This window comes from Chiloscyllium plagiosum, unplaced genomic scaffold (genome assembly GCF_037043375.1).
Source record: "Chiloscyllium plagiosum isolate Xiang-an unplaced genomic scaffold, Cpla_swu_hap1 HiC_scaffold_1, whole genome shotgun sequence".
Classification (NCBI taxonomy): Eukaryota; Metazoa; Chordata; class Chondrichthyes; order Orectolobiformes; family Hemiscylliidae; genus Chiloscyllium; species Chiloscyllium plagiosum.
The window spans coordinates 114390785-114409436 of NW_028270139.1; the positions used below are offsets into that span (position 1 = coordinate 114390785).

The 18652-nt window shown below is 37.9% G+C and overlaps 1 protein-coding gene across 13 annotated transcripts in view; it reads right to left on the reverse strand.

The window, feature by feature from the left end:
• celf4 (CUGBP, Elav-like family member 4) overlaps positions 1–18652 on the reverse strand; it is a 1190565-nt gene that overhangs the window by 1140121 nt on the left and 31792 nt on the right. The gene's annotated exons all lie outside the window — the stretch shown is intronic.

Consider the following 18652-nt stretch of genomic DNA (forward strand, 5'->3'; position numbering starts at 1 on the left):
AGAAGAACTGAAAATGCTGGAAATGCACAGCTTGTCAATCAGCAGGTGAAATGTTCAATCTCCTTACGAGAACCAAAGGGGAAACCTCTGTCTTCTCTTACTTCATGTGTAATGAAATCTGTTGCCAAGAATCCTACACTAAACTTTCATAATGTGGGGATATGAGCATTTCCAGCATTAGGAGTCCTCATCCTTTACAAAAAAACACAGAAATCTCAATGTTGGATCAGGCATAATGTATCCGGAATGTGGCTTAGTATCCACCCTTTCTAGAAATCTCCACTGGCAGCATATGGGAAAATATATGAATTAACAGTTTTTATCTCTCAAAAGTTCCTGACAACTGAAAGAATAATTAATGTGGTGTGAATATAGTTATCACCAGAAGTAATTCCACAGTATAGGGAAATATTGGCACTGTTCCATTAGCAATAAAATACAACACCATTTTACTGTATGTAATTAACATAAGTGTTAATGGACAGAGAAAGTTAACAATTATCCACCACTGTTTAAATGAGAAATTGTTTTAAAAAAACATTTTCCTTCACCAGTTTATATTTTTAACCTTATTACATGTTCTGTCAAATACATGATGGCAAACAACCATGGGAATGAAAATGGAAATTACCTCTAATTTTCCAACTGGTAAAGTTTGACTTGTGATTCCAAAATCAAGGAATTCACTTCTGACTGAATTTTTAAAAAAATCATTTAACTTTCCCAAACATGTACATCAAGGATGGAGTAATTTGGTCCATCTTAATTTATCCAATCACAGTGAAGTTAGAAACTTAGTTGGTTCTCAGGTAAAGCCAGGTTCTCTACCTGGAAAAAAGTGAGGAATGCAGATGCTGGAGAGTCAGAGCTGAAAAGTGTGGTGCTGGAAAATCACAGTAGGTCAGACAGCTTCCAAGGAGCAGGAGAGTCGACGTTTTGGGCATAAGCTCTTCATTTACCTGTAAATCCCCTCTGATTACAGGCCACATTCTGTGAATATGAACTTTATGAGTATTTGTAACTTGGAAATTTACTGAATATCCTCTACAAAAGTAATCACTCCCTGAAGTGGCCGAGAATTTTATACACACCAACTACATTGATGTAGGAATGCAATCACGTACAGGCCAAAACTGGTAAGATTCTCCTCAAAAGTAAAACCTCCCAAGCCCAGCTGCATCCTGATGCTTTCCATCAGCCATGGTGCAGAAATCGGCAGCAAATGTTTCAGGCGAAAGTGCAGTCAAAACTCATGACTTAATGAGTGGGCATGTAGCTGACCTAGATTAGGGACTTCAGGACTCAGCTGAATAATGTGAGAGGCCACTAGAACCTGTTACATCTCCAGTGGTGTCCAGGACAGAACATAATCCTCCAGTTAAGGCTAACCAGTGTTTTATAGTAATTCATGTATGTAACAGAACTTCCTTGCTTTTGTACTTTATACTCCTATTGATACAGCTTATTTTGCTGTGTGTTTTATTGACCATCTACTCAAGTGTCCAATGTCTTCAATAATTTTTAAATCTTGAGGATGATTTTCCAGGATTTTTTTTCTCTAACTGAAGCATTACAAAATTTTACTCCCACCAATGACATAACACATCTTTTGCTCACCAATCTCCCCAAGAACCAGCCAGCAAGGGTGGGCACCTCACCCTATGACTAGCCAATCAGGAATCTGCAACATCTGGGTCCTAAAGTCTTCCAGTTGTGCCTAATCCTCAAGCGATCTAGCAGCTTATGTTTTTGTGTGCATGTATGTGTGTGTATATGTATATGTGTGTGTGTGGGAGGGGGGTGGAAGTCACAGAGGTTGACAATAAAGCATTGGGTATGGCTTTCACAGGCCAATTTCTTGCCCCCTCTCCTGGCAAGCTTTGCCTCTAACAGAATGGGATAATTGGAGTCCCTCCCCTTAAGCTACCCCAAAACAACCAAAAAAAGAACTACCAGTTGTGAAACAAACCAGTTTTCTCATCAGTTGATGAGGCCAGCATCTTGGCAAGAGGTGACTTGAGGCCCTTAAGTCACCACTAATTTAAAACTTAAGAGTATTGTTTCTGACAATGCGATAAAGTCACCCACCCTTTCTTTTGCCCAGCACTTGAACTGCCACGGTGACGATAAGGGGTAAAGTTTCTCTCCAGGACTGATTCACCTGATTATTTCCCTTTTTCATCACCTCTCCCACCAACTCCAGGAAGGTGAAAATTGCACCCATACACCCTGATCCCAATGCTTCTGTTACTCTATTGGAATAATTCTCTTTCATCTATAGTGTCTGCATTATTTCCACCAAAACAAATCACTTCCAAGTTTCTGCATTAAATTTCATCTGCCACTTGTCTGCCCATTCCACCAACTTGTCTCCATCCTTTTGAAGTTTTACATTATCTTCCTCTTAATTTCTAAATAGGACCTAAACTACACTTTGGGGCCCATTGGTGCATATGCAAATCAAGGTTTAAAATATTCTCAGTCCCAATTTTGAACCTTTTGTTCAGGTCTCTTAAAGATACAGGGCATTGGTCATCAAATGCACACTTATGGTGCATGTTTTGTGTCTGTAAAATGAAATGCAACAAGGTCCATTTTATATTTTGCTTTTCTAATTTACATCAGAGAAATCACACTGGACAGATTTTTATATAAGTACATGCAACTCCCTAGCCAGAATATACATACATCGCTTTGTAAAGCATAAATCCTAAATGATTATGACAAAGATTGAACCTGTAATTCTGTTTGTTCTGCTCTTTTCACTTGTGCAATTAATTATGCTTCACACGTGTTTGGCATTCTGAGCGCATTTTAAACAGGAGCGATTTGTAAAGAATTAAAAATAAAAATAAACGTTATTAATCAAAATTGTCATCTCTGCTGTGTTGTGACTAAAAACATCCCCTGGAACCTACAGATTTGTAGCTGAATCATACGAAACCTTATTCTCATCATTCTTAATTGGGGGTTCAAATAATTACAGGCCCAAAGGTGGCTATAGCAGCTCAGTTAATTAATCAACCTACCACTAACTAGGTCAATAATGCACTTTAACCTTTCACCTGCAAAAACCCATAATCACATTTGCACAATGGTGTTGTTTCAGGCTTTTTCCTTTCACTGACAGCCTTTTCAACACAACACCCGACCCTCCAGTTTTGGGAGAAGACAGATTTTTGAAGGTGTACCAACTTGCCTCCAAGCAGCATCTCGTTTTGCTGCAAAATTTCAACTGCATCTGCATTGTTTTATCTCCCATTGCCATCAGGTCTGCTGACAGCTTTAATTAGTTATCAGGACTACTACCATCTACAGCCTTCAGTTGAGAAGGTTAACTATGCCTTTTGTGTTAACCTAAATAATTCAAATACTGGCATCATTTATGTCTGATAGTAAGTCTGGACTTCAACTGCTCAAAACATTTAGGTCATAGGCAAATATCTCATCTGCCAGTCATTCCTCCATTTTTGAATTAGCTTTTAGATAATTTTACCTGGTGTAATGCAGAAAGTCTATTAGCTCAATCTGTACACTACAATGTCTAGCATAAAAATAATATTGACTAAAATTTCTCTGCATAAATAATTTTTTAATCATGATTGTAACATGTGATTTCCATTGAAACACAGAGAGGGTTTTCACTCTGAATTTATGATATGGAATCTTCAACATCACTACATTGTTCATCTTTACACAGTAACAAGATGCTGTAGACAGATGATTTATTAACTCTCCTCAAACATGTGAAGAGTCTCAATCTGTTATTTTGGATAACTTACAAAACCATGAAATACAAAGGCAAGAGTTCTATTCAATTGAAAATGAGGTGAGGATAAAATTCCTGAAAGTCGAACAAACAGTCAGCATTTGTTTTTTTTTTGAAATAAAAAAACTCTTCTGGTTTGGGTGGGAGCTGTCTGCTTTATCAGACATGTCAGCTTACCTTCTCTCCCCACCCCCCACTTACACACACAAACGTTTTAATGTGACTATCTCTTTCTGCCATGCATCAAAGGATAAGGAAAGCTGAATTCAAACAGAGAATCAAGGGCCTGAAGACCGACACATGAATCCATATTAACCATAAATAAAATCAAGTTCAGTATAATCTCCCTGATATTTTGATTCATCTTTATGGAAAACGTTATTGGCTCTGTATTTTTACATTTTCAAAGTTTGGAGAGTTTGGTATATTGCCTGGAGCTATGGTTGTCAACTTCAAAGTAGATTTGAACTCTGGAGACAGAATCGAGTACAGACAGTGTATGGCCCTACAGGATGGCAATTGCTATGATAAAAAGCAATAAGGAGTCAGTCTGGAAAGAAAAATCAAATATTACCAATGACGTAATATGCCAAAAATATAGCTAGAAATTTCATATAAGCTCTATAAACTATTTATCACTAATCAGTGAATAGCACAGAAACACAAATGAAAAATGGAATTGCATTTCTCATTTCAGATCTGCAAACAAATGCATTTAAAGAATTTCAGGATAAGCTGTCAAAAATTGAGCTTTTGAAGAGAACTGAATATAATGCACGCTGGGACATTGAAGAACTGCACGCTGTGCTGTAAATAACAGTCTGTTACCCAATGTCTAAAATGTTAGGAAAATTGAGGGGATATGTTTGGAAGTTTGACAGTCAGAAACACAAAGAGGTCAGGACTTTGCAGTCAAAAGTGGAAAAGCACGTGTGAACACCTCGAACCATGAAGGAGATCTTGTGATCAATTGGAAAGAATGTCATCTGCAGTGGCACCTGCAGTATTCTTTGCTGGGCCTTCAAAGCATAGATCTGGTGTGATTTTGTCAGGCTCTACAAGCAACCAATCACATTAACAATTTTCACAGGCTGCCTTTCAAGAACGAAAATAATTAAAATAAATGTATTTGTGCTTTTTTTGACACAGAGCAAATTAAAGATTAGACCGTACACTTGGGGTGAATGTGGACATTAAAGATATTCTAAATGAAACCTTCTTAAAAATGAGCTTCAAAAAAATCTAATGCTTAATCATTTGATAGCCCATAATGATTATAAAATTAATTTTTCAGGGTCAGTTCATCAACATTTATTAATCACATCTGTTTTAGAAACCTATTTAGATCTGATTGAACAAGACATAACTTTTTAAGGCATTCCATATGTCGATGTGGGCAACAGGAACATTCACATTACCAACAAATGTAGAATGCTGGAGAAACTCCCAAATAAATAGGGAAAAGTCGAGAGAGACTCGGCAGGTCTGACAGCATCTACAGACAGAAAAACAGAGTTAATGTTTAAAGTCCAATGTGACTCTTCTTCAGAACTGAAAATGTTTGATAATTGCAGAGGCCCAGTTCAACAGCAAAGGGGGTTTCTAAATGTTGCAGAAAGAGAAAAATATAAAATATTTTTGAAACCAAACAAAAACAGAAATTGCTGGAAAAACTCAGCAGTCTGGCATCATCTGTGGAGAGTAAAAAAGAGTTAACATTTCTTCAGAACCTAAACCCCAAATGTTAACTCAGCTTTCTCTCCAAGGATGCTGCCAGACATGCTGAGCTTTTCCAGCAATTTTTGTTTTTCATTCTGATATTCAGCAGCTGCAGCTTTGGTTTCTTTGCTTTTAAATTGAAGTTGAAATTGAAGTTGACATTCCCGCTGCTTGTTGTGATTACTGGCTCTGGTGGGACCACAATCCAGGCTGCGTTCAAACTCTGAGTCACAGCCTGCAACTGCAAGTTTTCAGTACTGACCTGCACAAGCCTGACGTCCTGAAATTACAGTCAATTTTGGGAAGTAATGACATTTGGCATTACTGACTATCACAAAAACCAGCCCACCAAGATTTACCACAGAATGACCTGTTCTATTAATGGTCTAAACCACTAGAGGTATTATTTCAAATAATTTTAAGATACAATCCAATAAATTTCCTTTCTTAACTCATACAAATTGCTAATTGGAAGTTAAGATTCTGAGAATGGGTGGGGATGATTTTGTGTCAGGTAGTCTAATAATGATTGGAAGTTTTCAAGGGTTATTTTGAAATAGTCCTAGTCAGAAATAGTGTGATTTTGAAGCTAATGGATGAAATTATAAAGATCGCTTTTCAACAGGCTCCAGGGGCTTGAGGATATAAAGTTCTGTGATTGAGCTGCTCTCTAACCACACCAACCCTACCTCTCCATATTGGCCTCTTTAGAAGATTGGCACCTGCTTCCCACTCTGGGTGCTGCCTCCAACCTGCCCTTGAAATCACAATCTCATAGAAACATAGAAAACATAGAAACATAGAAAAATACAGCGCAGTACAGACCCTTTGGCCCTCGATGTTGCACCGATCCAAGACCACCTAACCTACACTAGCCCACTATCCTCCATATGCCTATCCAATGCCCGTTTAAATGCCCATAAAGAGGGAGAGTCCACCACTGCTACTGGCAGGGCATTCCTGCTGCCTCACAGCGCCTGAGACCCGGGTTCAATTCCCGCCTCAGGCGACTGACTGTGTGGAGTTTGCACATTCTCCCCGTGTCTGCGTGGGTTTCCTCTGGGTGCTCCGGTTTCCTCCCACAGTCCAAAGATGTGCAGGTCAGGTGAATTGGCCATGCTAAATTGCCCGTAGTGTTAGGTAATGGGTAAATGTAGGGGTATGGGTGGGTTGCGCTTCGGCGGGTCAGTGTGGATTTGTTGGGCCGAAGGGCCTGTTTCCACACTGTACTGTAATGTAATGTAATGTAATCTCCATCTCCTCTTTTTGACCCCTTGACTTACCTTGCCCACTGCAAGACCATAAAACATAAGAGCAAAAATAGGCCATTGGGCCAAGTAAGTTTACTCCACTATTTAATGAGATCATAGCTGATGTAATAATCTTCAATGCCACATTCCAGACTTCTCCCCATAAACCCTTGATTCACTTACTAATTATAAATCTATCCATCTCAACTTTGAAAATACAGAATGAGCCAGCCTGAACAGTCCTCTGTCATAAAGAATTCCACAGATTCACAAACTTCTGAGAAAATAAATTCCTCTTCACCTCTTTCTTAAATGGGCAATCCCTTATGCTGAGATTATGGCCTCTGGTGCTAGACTCTTCCACAACGTAAAACAACCTTTCTATGTCTACCATGTCAAGTCCCCGATATGATTCAATAAGGTCACCCCTTATTCTCCAAAACTCCAATGAGCACAGACTCACCCTACTTATCTTCTCCTTTTAAGAAAATCTCTTCATACTGTTTTTAACCTAAATGAACCTTCACTGGATTGCTGTAAATGACTGTACAGTAGAACCTCAATTATCTGAACAATTCAGGTGGGGAGTATTTTGTTTGGATAATTGATCATTTGAATAATTGATCTGATCATAAACAAGCAGTAATTTTTGACTGCCGGTTATCCGAACGTTTCTCAGTTATCTGGCAATGCAGGCCATAATGCCGTTTAACTGATAACTGAATGCTAAGCTGCTTAATGCAATTTGTACGGGACCTTGAGGTAATTGATGTTCGGATGATCAAGGTTATACTGGATAGTTTTCCTTGGGGAGCGAAACTGAGTTTACCTTGCCCTCTGGGCTCTTGCACGTTGGCTCTGGGGATTGCTTGTAATATCTGCAGTGGCCAGCACTCCTGGTGGTTCCGAAAGTACTACAGAGGTACCAGTCGATTAGATTACTAGCAGTTGACTGAGCTGGGACCCCTGCTGAATGAAGATCTCCAGCCACTTTCAAACCACAGTGGGTTAGCCTGGATGATCAGAAATGCATTACCTGCTGACTTCACTGGTAACAAGGCAAGAAACTCCACTGTCAGAGAAATTTCTACCTCATGTATTGATGATACTTCCTCTGCATTTTATTTTGTTGGTCCACAATAAAGAGTATTTCTACTCATTTTACAGTAAGATCTATTAATGATTCAGCTGAAATATATATATATATATATATATGAAAACAAACTACAAGTAGAAAGCTCAAGTGCATTGAGACATGTGAAGCTTGAATACTTTGAGTTCTTTCATGGTTCTTTGAGGATATTGCTTTTTCTTGCACTTTATGCCAATGCTGCTACCTTTACATTGAGATCACAATCTGGATTATTTCTGGGTTGTGGGTCTCTGCACATGCTGTCCATAAGGTTGCTTAATTCCTAGCTCAAGGTAATGTTCTTCCAACTCCTTATGTAGAGTACCACTTCCTTATTTAAGTCTGTATATAGTTGGTCATCAAATATAGCTTTCTGGTATAGTGTCTCAGACATTGCTCTTTAAATGGTCATTCTAGACTTGTGTCTTCTCTCTTACTAATGTCCTGGTGTTTGATCTCTTATATTGTCATGATTGACATGAATCTCATTAGATCACAGGTACAACATGCTGTGCATTGATGGCAGTCCTGAAACATTTATGACAATTTTTAAAGCATGCCTTGTATTGTTCAGCCTATTACATTATATTTTTTTGTACATCAGAATATCAGAATTATGTAGCCTGAAACCACTGCGTCTACTTCACCCACTACTTACTGAAAGTCAATGTCAAACTAAAAAAGAATCTTATGGTCAACATATTCATTAAAGATACAAAGTTTGTTTAATATGATTGCAAGAGTCACTGAAACTGGTGAAAAAATGAAAGTTTCTTAATGTAATACATTATTTCAGATAAAATTAGGAAACATTTAGAAACACATGGATTAATCATATTGAGGCAGCACAGATTTGTGCTACGTTTGTCAAATTTAGGGTGAGAGTCTAAATTTCCTGAACAATGCCATGTTGGTTGGCTGGATCCTGGACTATGTTCAAAGGATTATTCAATACAAACCTGCACTTATTTTGAATACTGTGCCCAGTCCAGGCCCCTGTATGTATTGGGTAATATTGAGGTTTTAACAAAGATTCTGAGGATGGCCACAAGATTGATTCCTGATTTAAAATACTTTAGCTACTCAAATAGGCTTAAACGCTGGTCTATTTACTTTAGAACAGTGCACACTCAAGGGAAATTTGATTGATGCCTTTAAAATAATGAAACGACCAGACTATGTCCACATTGACAAATTATTTCAATTAGGTAAGTTGGGAAGGACCAGGGATCATGTTTATAAGTTATGCAAGTGTAGAAATACATTGGATGGTTCACAATTCTTCCTTTTCCAGAGAATAATGTTTTTTTTAGATTAGGTTCCCTACAGTGTGGAAAATGGCCATTTTGCCCAACCAGTCCACACCAAACCACCGAAGAGTAACCCACCCAGACCCATTCCCCTCTGACTAATGCACCTGACACAATGGGCAATTTAGTATGGCCAATGCACCTGCCCTGCACATCTTTGGACTGCGAGGTGGTTCGGGAACAAATGAATGCTGGTTTGTAGTGAATATTCAAAGAAGAGCTGGACCAAGTGCAATTTTCAAGATTATGTTTCTGACTAATGAGGTTGGGTTTGCTAACTTTCTCCCTTGGAGATGACATGGCACCTGATGGGTTGGGGAATGTCTATTTCTAATGCATATGATGTACTATTAATGATTCAGTGCTCTTTTCCTGTCTGACATTTTCTTATATTTGAGAAAGGCAATAAGTTTTTTTTATGTGGTTTAGTTGTCGGTATTCCAAATATTTAGAGTAGGAAGTGGTTGTGGCTGAGACCACTAGTTCTTTTAAGGTAAAACTGGATGAATATTTGATATAAAGGGAGGAACTATGGGGATTCAGTGTGGCAGTTGGATTAATTTTTGATTCCTCCAGCAAAAGCCACAGACATTATGAATTCAATAGCCTCCTTGTGCATGGCATCATGTCTCCTGTAGTGTCATGAGATTTCTATACTATGTACCAACACTTTTAACTTTATAAATATGCACCAGAAAGATCAAATTCATTATTTATCTTTATACCCAATATCACCAGAATGGGTCTCCCCATACATTGAATGCATTCTCAGAGAAATAGAAGGGATAATTGATTTGTAAAGGACAGTCATCAGCGAAATCCACCATAACAAATGATATCTTAATTACAGCAAATGAAGAAGTCTTGCAAACAAAAAAAAACCCCATACAGTCATAAAGGAAAGTGGAAAGTATGGGTTTACATCCAATTGCAAGAAAACATGGACTATGGTAATAATAAACAAAAGGGACATTCAAATAAACAGCAAAGTAAATGGAAACATGTTGGAACAGGTCAATCAATTCAACTAGCTAGGAAGCACAATAATATCCCATGTTAAAAGCAGTAAGGATTGGACAATGCAAAAGTAATTTTACAAAATGAAACAACCTTTTAAGAAATGACAGCTTGGGTCTTGAAACATGAATCTAGTAACTAAAATGTTATGTCTGGTCAGTAACGAATTGTGGATGTGAAGCTTAGAGCATTAGGAAAGATTATAAGAAAATCAACAGTTTCAAAATGTGATGCTTAAGAATGACCCAAAGGGTATGTTGAGGGAAGAGTAGAAAAAGTACTGGGTAAGACAGGAAGAACAAGAAAAGTTTGAAATCATATCAAAAGCAGAAAAAATGAGTTTTTAGATTAGATTCCCTACAATGTGGAAACAGGCCCTTCAGCCCAACAAGTCCACACCGACCCTCCAAAGAGCAACCCACCCTCCTCTGAAAAATGCACCTAACACTATGGGCAATTTAACATGGCCAAATCACCTGACCTGCACATCTTTGGACTGTGGGAGGAAACCGGAGTACCTGGAGGAAACCCACACAGACAGTCACCCAAGGCTGGAATTGAACCTGGGACCCTGGTGCTGTGAGGCAGCAATGCTAACCACTGAGCCACCATGCTGCCCCTTAAAGTAGCAGTTTTGAGTTTATAAAACTCACCCGAGCTAGGTAGGAGTCAAACCTACAATCTTCTGATCTGTAGTCAGGCGCGTTATCCATTGCACAACCAGCCCACACATGTTATTTGCACATACAATCTGTGAAGGAGGATTGGAGCCTAATCACCATGGAAGGGATTAACAAAAGAAGAGTAAGAGGCCTGTAGTGAAGGAAGCAGCTAGAATACATTAGAGAATGGGTTAACCAGATCTCCAACAAGAAGTTATCCATTGTTGCTATTACTGGAAAGTTTGGAAGACCATGGTTACCCATACCATTTGGCATGACACTGGACAAATATGCCAACATACATCTATCACATCCTCATATGTCATGTTTCATCATCTTTATTCACCAGAAATAGTACATAAATCACTGATGCTGACTCTTAAATCCTGATTAACAATAGGTTACTCTGAAATTCACAATGAAGAGTTTTGGAAGGAGGCATTCTATAGCTTGTGACTGAGACATTGCTTCCTATAGTTTCTTGTAAGTTTATATGTTTTCATTTCTGTATTTTGTATGAAAATAATTTCTAGTTTTTGTTTATCAAACTTTCTCCTACATTATTTAAAAGAAAGGTAGTTTGGAGGAAAAATAATGAGGGCACACTCTAAGTACACCCTCAGAAAAGGAAGGTGTCCATAAATTGAAGCTTTTTTTTTAAGCCAGACAGAAAAAGTGTTCGCAGCTGTTCACTGTAGAAGCAGGTCTTAATTATGCTTCTGTTACCATAGCAATATTTGATAATAAGCAGTACTCTTAAGACAGAATCTCATACTGTGCTCTAATCTCCAAAGAATAGAAAATGAACATATTATTTTTAAAAAGTACCTTTTGTGTTTTTCATATGTTGTCATGTTTTATGATCCAGTCTCCGCATTTATACTGACTTTTCCTTTATTTCACAAATAAAAATACTGTTATTCAAAGCACAAGAGCAGCACACCACACAAACTAGTAAGATTTTGTGTTCTCTTGGGGATCACACTTTCAATAGGAAATGGAAGTCAGGAACGTATTTTAAAAAGGAATCTACATCGATTTATGCTAATCTCAACCAAGAGTCTTGTCGGGTATCACAAACTAGTTTTAAGTGTAATCAAATAAGGTTATTTAAAAATAAAGATAAACATAAGTAATCATAATAAAACACATTCACAGTAGAAGTTACAATATTTATCTCCTTGAAAACAAATTATTTGAAGTTGCAATCCTATATCAAATTATTTTTATTTGAATTTGGATTTTATCAAAGTAGTGATTTTTTTTCTGATCTTTCATTAATGAGTTTATGCCTGAAAGTTCCAAATCTAACTCAGCCTAACACAGCTGAACTTGGACACAACATTCTTCCAGCACCTGAGGATATTAATAAGTGACAGCCGGATTCCAAGGCAACTGTTTCACAAACACATTTGAAAAACCACACAGTCCATATTTTTTGAATGCAGTTGGACTCCTTCCTCAATCCTTGAGTTTAAAAACCCATTTGAACTATCTTACAACAATTTGTTTTGATCAACAGACCTTGAGAAATTTGTTCATGCTTTTAAGGTGGCCTGTCTTCAATCACATGCTAACATGTTGCTTTTCCACATCCTGCTGTTGGAACATAGCCAACTGTCTAGACAGCAAATTCTTTGTACCTCACAGTATCTCTGCTTTCTTCCACCTGATGTAATCTCTCTTCCTAGATTTTTTTAACACTAAAAAGAAATGGAAGTGACAAGACATTCAGCATTCCCCCTCTGTTTTCAAATGTGGTCTTATGTTCTCACTCATGCAGGATACATCCCCTTCACCCACTCCACTCACCAGCCCAAATGGAACACGCAGAAAGCAAAACATGACGATGGGGTTCAATGTTAGCAGTGCTATCTCAAGCTCATAGTATTTAGGGATGTTTCAGTTAGGTGCATTAGTCATGTGAAATGTAGGGTTGTAGGGTAGGGGAATGGGTCTGGGTGGGCCTCTTCGGAGGGTTGGTGCAGGCCCGTTGGGCCTAACGGCCTGTTTCCGCTTTGTAGGGATTCCGTGGTTCTATGGTATTGTAAATGAGGTCATTGTGCAGGGTGAGACATCAAACATGAGGAATAGGGAGTGGAGTAGATCACCAAGTGTCCTCAGCAAAGAGCCATGAGACAAATTTCCTTGCATCAAGAGCTTAGAGAGTCCAATCTTTAATGTCCTGCTTTAATAGGAGGCATTCAACGGGCTGTTCTCTTTCCATGTGCAGGACATGGCAAGGATAGTGCTGGATATATTACCATCCTAATCAACACTACCTCAATGAGGTTAATCAATACTGCAGACTACTCTGGAGAATGTGACAGCTGCAGCACCAATTACTAGATACCAGCCTATCAAATAACAAAAACTAGTCAGTTGATCCTTTTAGATGATCAGACATTTTGCTATTGAGATCTGGGATGTTAGGTTGAAAAATAAGGTATCTTCTGGCCTCCAAGTTACATTTGATAGTGAAATATTACTTCAATTAATATCATTCCTGTTCATTTATTGGCAGCCAAACTAAGGTCCAATACCTATCATGCGGTTGCATTCTGAGGATAGCCTCTGAGGATAATAGCTCACAGCAGAAGGAAGAATGGTAGCTGGGAGCAACCATGGTACAAATTCTATCCTGTATTTTCTCCATAGCTAGAAATATCCATGTAGTGAAGTGCATCACCTGCATGCAATTTTTAAACTTTGGTCCACCTAATGTTTTCCATGATTTCATCATTGCTTGTTTATTCTGTTAACACATCGTGTTGCTTGATACTCTTGTTTGTCAAAGCGTTAAATTTGGTTGGTCTTTTAAAAAGGCTGTATTTAAAAGGCTTTTACACTGTTAGAGAATTACATATCTGATTGCCTTAGTCTGTTTGATTATCCTCCAATGTGTCTTCAGATACATTCATTTATTTTCCTTCCTAAAATGTTTGACCTCATTCTTCTCCACAATAAATTTGGCTGTCAACTATGTCTACTGACATTCTACTAATTCAGTCATGTCTTTCTGAAATCTTTTACCAACCTCAATAGTTACCTATCCTGTTTTTATGCCTGTAACAAATTTTGAGGTTCTGTTTCCTATTAGTAAGGCATCTATTTGCACCAAGAACAAAGTGGATCCATCAGTAGCTGCTACGATACACAAATTCAAAATTATTTTTAATCTGCAACATCCTTTTTTGCTAACCTTTTGTTTTCTGTCTGTCAATCAACATTTCTTCTCCATGCTGTCACATTTCATTAGATGCAATACATCTGATTTTATTTCTAAAAACCTGTTTGTGAGTTACCTGATAAAATGCCATCTGAAAGTTCATTTACTACACATTAATTACATTCCCTTCAAGAGTCCTCAGATCATGTTTTCAAAAATCAGTATTAAACTTGTCAAGTGAGACTTACCTTTGACAAAGCTGAGCTGACTATCACTGCTTAGCCAATACATTTCTAAACATTTGGTAATCTTATCTCAAATTATGGATTTGAAATGTTTGGCCGCAATATAGCAAGCAGTGTGTTATCACTTTGTTTTCAAGTATGCCACCGAGTCTTGTCAAATTTATTTTTAAAATGCTAATATATCTGAATGATGCCACAGCTGTGTACGCCCAAGCACACTCATCATTCACAAAGCAATAAAATAAGCATCTTCAGAGAGCTTGGTGAACATTCTACTATTCAGATTAGCATAAATATTGACAGCAGAAAAGGAAAGGACACAATAATGGCAGAAGCCAAAGTAATGACTTTCAGAAAATACTCAAAAATCACATCAACAAGCTCAGTATTTTTTTTTACCATAGTGTTTGGCTCTGCAATTCTCCTCCAATATTCTTCCGGCTACACCTGCATTCAACTTTGTGTGCCTTATACCACTACATCTGGAATACTCTGTGTGGCTCTACATGAAATTTTAATTTTTCAAACATCGACAGTTACAGAACAAACCCAGCCAAAAAAAATCAATGCCTTCATCAGCATTGATAATTAACTTTTTCCCTTAAGAAATCTTGGGCTTGTGAGAATAGTACAAAAAAAATTAGCTGATATTACCAACTAAAGTCATCTTATAAAACAATTTTTCAAAATAAAATTAAAATTGTCACCTGATCAAATTTTGAGGTAAGGGGTGAATGACACTGATGCTATGAAACAAACCTGCTCAGAAATAATTTCATCATAGACACTGAGTTTAGGTGCTGACAAGACAATCGGACTCCTGACTCCATTACAATCTTGATCCAGACATGGACAGAAATAGACTGATCCCAGTGGTGGGTGATGCCCTTGGCATGAAGGCAGCATTTGGCACTTAACGTCCATGGTTAAAATTTGAAATCAATGGGAATCAAAGGGAAAGTTCACTGGTTGTCGGAGTCATACCTAGTACAAAGAACGGTCATGTTGATTGTTGGAGATCAGTCATCTCATCCACACGACATCACTGTTGATGTTCCTCATGGTCATTTTCTAAACCCAAACATCTTCAGCTGTTTTGATAATAACCATTCTTCTATCATAAGGTCAGAAGTGGGGATTTTTGCTGTCGATTACGCAATGTTCAGCACCATTTTCAACTTGAGGGGCTCTTGTGCTGCACTGGTAGTGCCCCTACCTCTGAGCCAGTAGAACTGGGTTCGTGTCCCATTTACCAAACCTTGAACCAATAAGTGGTAAACAAGTTTGGTATTATGTGAGTGCCAGTCAACCACCATCTCCAGCAAACTCTATTTCCATTTCCAACTATCTCCTCTTCACATTACCTTTGCTGAAATTCCAACATTGACCAGAATGGGCCAATAAAATAAATACATAGCTACAACAGCAGATCAAAAGTTGGGAATTCATAGTTGAATAACTCATCACCTGACTCACAAAATCCCTCCACCATTTATATGACACAAATCAGGAGTATGATGCAATACTGTCCACTTGCTCAAGAAGCTTGTCGCCATCCGAGACAATGCAACTAAGTTCATCAGCACTGCATCCAGCAGCTAACCATTATTGATGCACAGTGGGCAGCAGTGTATACCATTAACAAGATGCACTGCAGCAATTCATCAAGGCTCCTTCAGAAACACCTTCCAAAGTACACACTCTATCATCCCCAAAGACAAGGAAAGCAGATGCATGGGAACACTACAACCTGCATGACCCCCTCCAAGTTAAGCACAATCCTGACTTGGAATGATATTGTTATTCTTTCTAATAGCTCAATGGAAGTGTCTATGCCACCTGGACTGAAGCAGTTCATGAAGGTAGTTCACTATCATCTTCTCAAGTAGACTTAACAAGGGGTAACAATGTTGTCCTAGCCACTAGCAACCACATCCTAAGAAAGAATAAAAAAGATAGATCTAATTAGAGGAGATGATAGGTGAACAAATGTTGGAAGGTGTAGAAAACATGCAGACTGAGTTAGACAAAATCTAAGCATGAGTTATGTGAAGCATAAACACGGAAATAAACCCATTGGGTAGAATAATCTTTTCCAGTGCTGTAAATTCTATGTAACTGCTGCCGCCAAAGGGAATAATTCCAGGAAAGTGATAATTAGTTGTTTCTCTTAAACTTCATTTTCAAAATAATCTTTTGATGTGTATACAAAACTGTGTAGTAAATTTGCACTCACCATTGCTTATTGATCTGGATAAAATATGGCTCTTGTGTGCTTTACAGTTTTTAGACAACTATAATGTAGCTATGCCCCTGTTCAAATGGGCATGTCTGAAAGGCACAAGATAATATGGTTCCATGAGGGGAAAATGACTCAACTCTGAAAGATCTCTCTTTGAGGAAGAACCTTTTGTATTCTCTTGACCCATCAAATTCAAATGGGCTGTCATCAAATAGTTCTGATCCCAAACAGTGTGTTGCTCCCAGCATGAGCACAGTCATGTTGCAAGCCAAAGTACTCTGCATTGTCCTGTAACTACCCTGTAATAGCATTGTAAAGCATATAATTTTATTTTAAAAAAAAACACTTCTATGACTTTCAATATTGTTTTACACACACTATCTTTTAAAGGTGATATTTTTAACATCGATACAGATGTATAATTTGTAATTTCTCATTGTTATAATTTATCTTCTGTTTCAGTCAGCGTGGGGTGCAGAACAGCCAATGGATCTGCTATCACTTGTTTTACAGCAATTAGACTGAAAATTCTGGGATGAATGGTTGCCATTAGACTTTTGAATTAACATTCATTCACATGTGCTCTGCCTAAATTTAAGTCCTTTTCTCACAGTTTGTTAGCATTTCTGAGCTTTTTATCTTGTCATTTTTTTGTCAGTTGTGGTTTGCTATTGCTTTTCACTCTTAGGAGCTGAAGAGGAGATACAGCCCAAGTCTCTGTCAGAATGGGAATTGAAACCACATGGTTTGGTGTTATTCTGAATCACACGCTAATCATTTAATCAATAGTGCTATCTGGTCTCACAATGAATTAGTGCATAATACAAGATATTAATACACATTGCAATGCTTATTAAATTGTATACACATCATCTTCACAATGTTAAAGAGGATCTTATGTGTTTTATTCCCCAAAGTATTGAAATATCACTGTGAAATATTGGTGTACACAAAATAATAGTTTCATAATGAAATTTTTCACTCTGTTTAATAGAACTGCTAACATGTTTAAAACAAATGGGTTACCAGTTCAATCAAAACAGCAAAGCAAAGAACTTCTTGCAAACAAATGAAATTCATCCGGAGTGATGGATGAGAAAAGTAATTGGTGGAATCTAAAGGTTCTGTTTATACTAGTCAGTTTGAGAATCAGGCTCCAGCAATGATTGAGTGACAGGGTCAACAAAAACACTCTTAGTTAATATTCATGTAATATGTGAAGAAATAAAGGCAATGCATGAATATATTTATTGTTGAGATGAATGTACAAATGCTAATTTTTCTGCCCTAACTCGTCTAATGCAAATGGTATTATTAGTGCCTGAAGGAATCTGTCAAGAATCTAACTAAGATGTTGTCATCATACACATGAAACACATGCTGTAGTATGGTCATTTAAAATTATAATATGGGTTCAATTGATAATACCACTACTGAAAGGCACAGCACAATAAGCTGTAATATTGCTGTGCTCCAGAAGGAAAGATCAGCCTGAATTATCCATCTCATGATGGTGATACAGTACTTCCTCCTGTAAAAAGTGCATGCCTGGCTATCAAGAGAAGGCATTATATGATTTGACTGTGATGTCCATTGGGGTGAGGCAATCTGCCAACATTCAGCCTCGGAAAGTCTAAGGTCACAGCTATACTGTCAGAGGAGCTTCTGCCCACTTCTCATTATTGCTTTCACCTATGATTTCAAAGGAATAAGAGGTGGACACCATTTCTGTAGTAGCACAACAGAGGGTATATGGAGAAATATATTTTGAGTGTTGTCCAAGCATAACCATTTCATGTGAAGGAAACAAATTCAACAATTTATGTACTTCCAACAATGAATATTTGTGAAATGTATTTTAGGAAAATAAAGCCCACTATGTCATGGAATGAAAGAAGAAAAGTTTACTTTCTCATTTTGGACTGTGGTAACCTTCAAATCTTGAAATTTAGGCAGCATGGTGACTCAGTAGTTAGCACTGCCGCTCGCAGTGCCAGGGACATGGATTCGATTACAGCCTCAAGCGACAGTCTGTGTGGAGTTTGCACATTCTCCCCGTGTCTGCGTGGGTTTTCTCCCACAATGCAAAAATGTACAGGTTAGGTGAATTGGCCATGCTAAATGGCCCATAATGTTC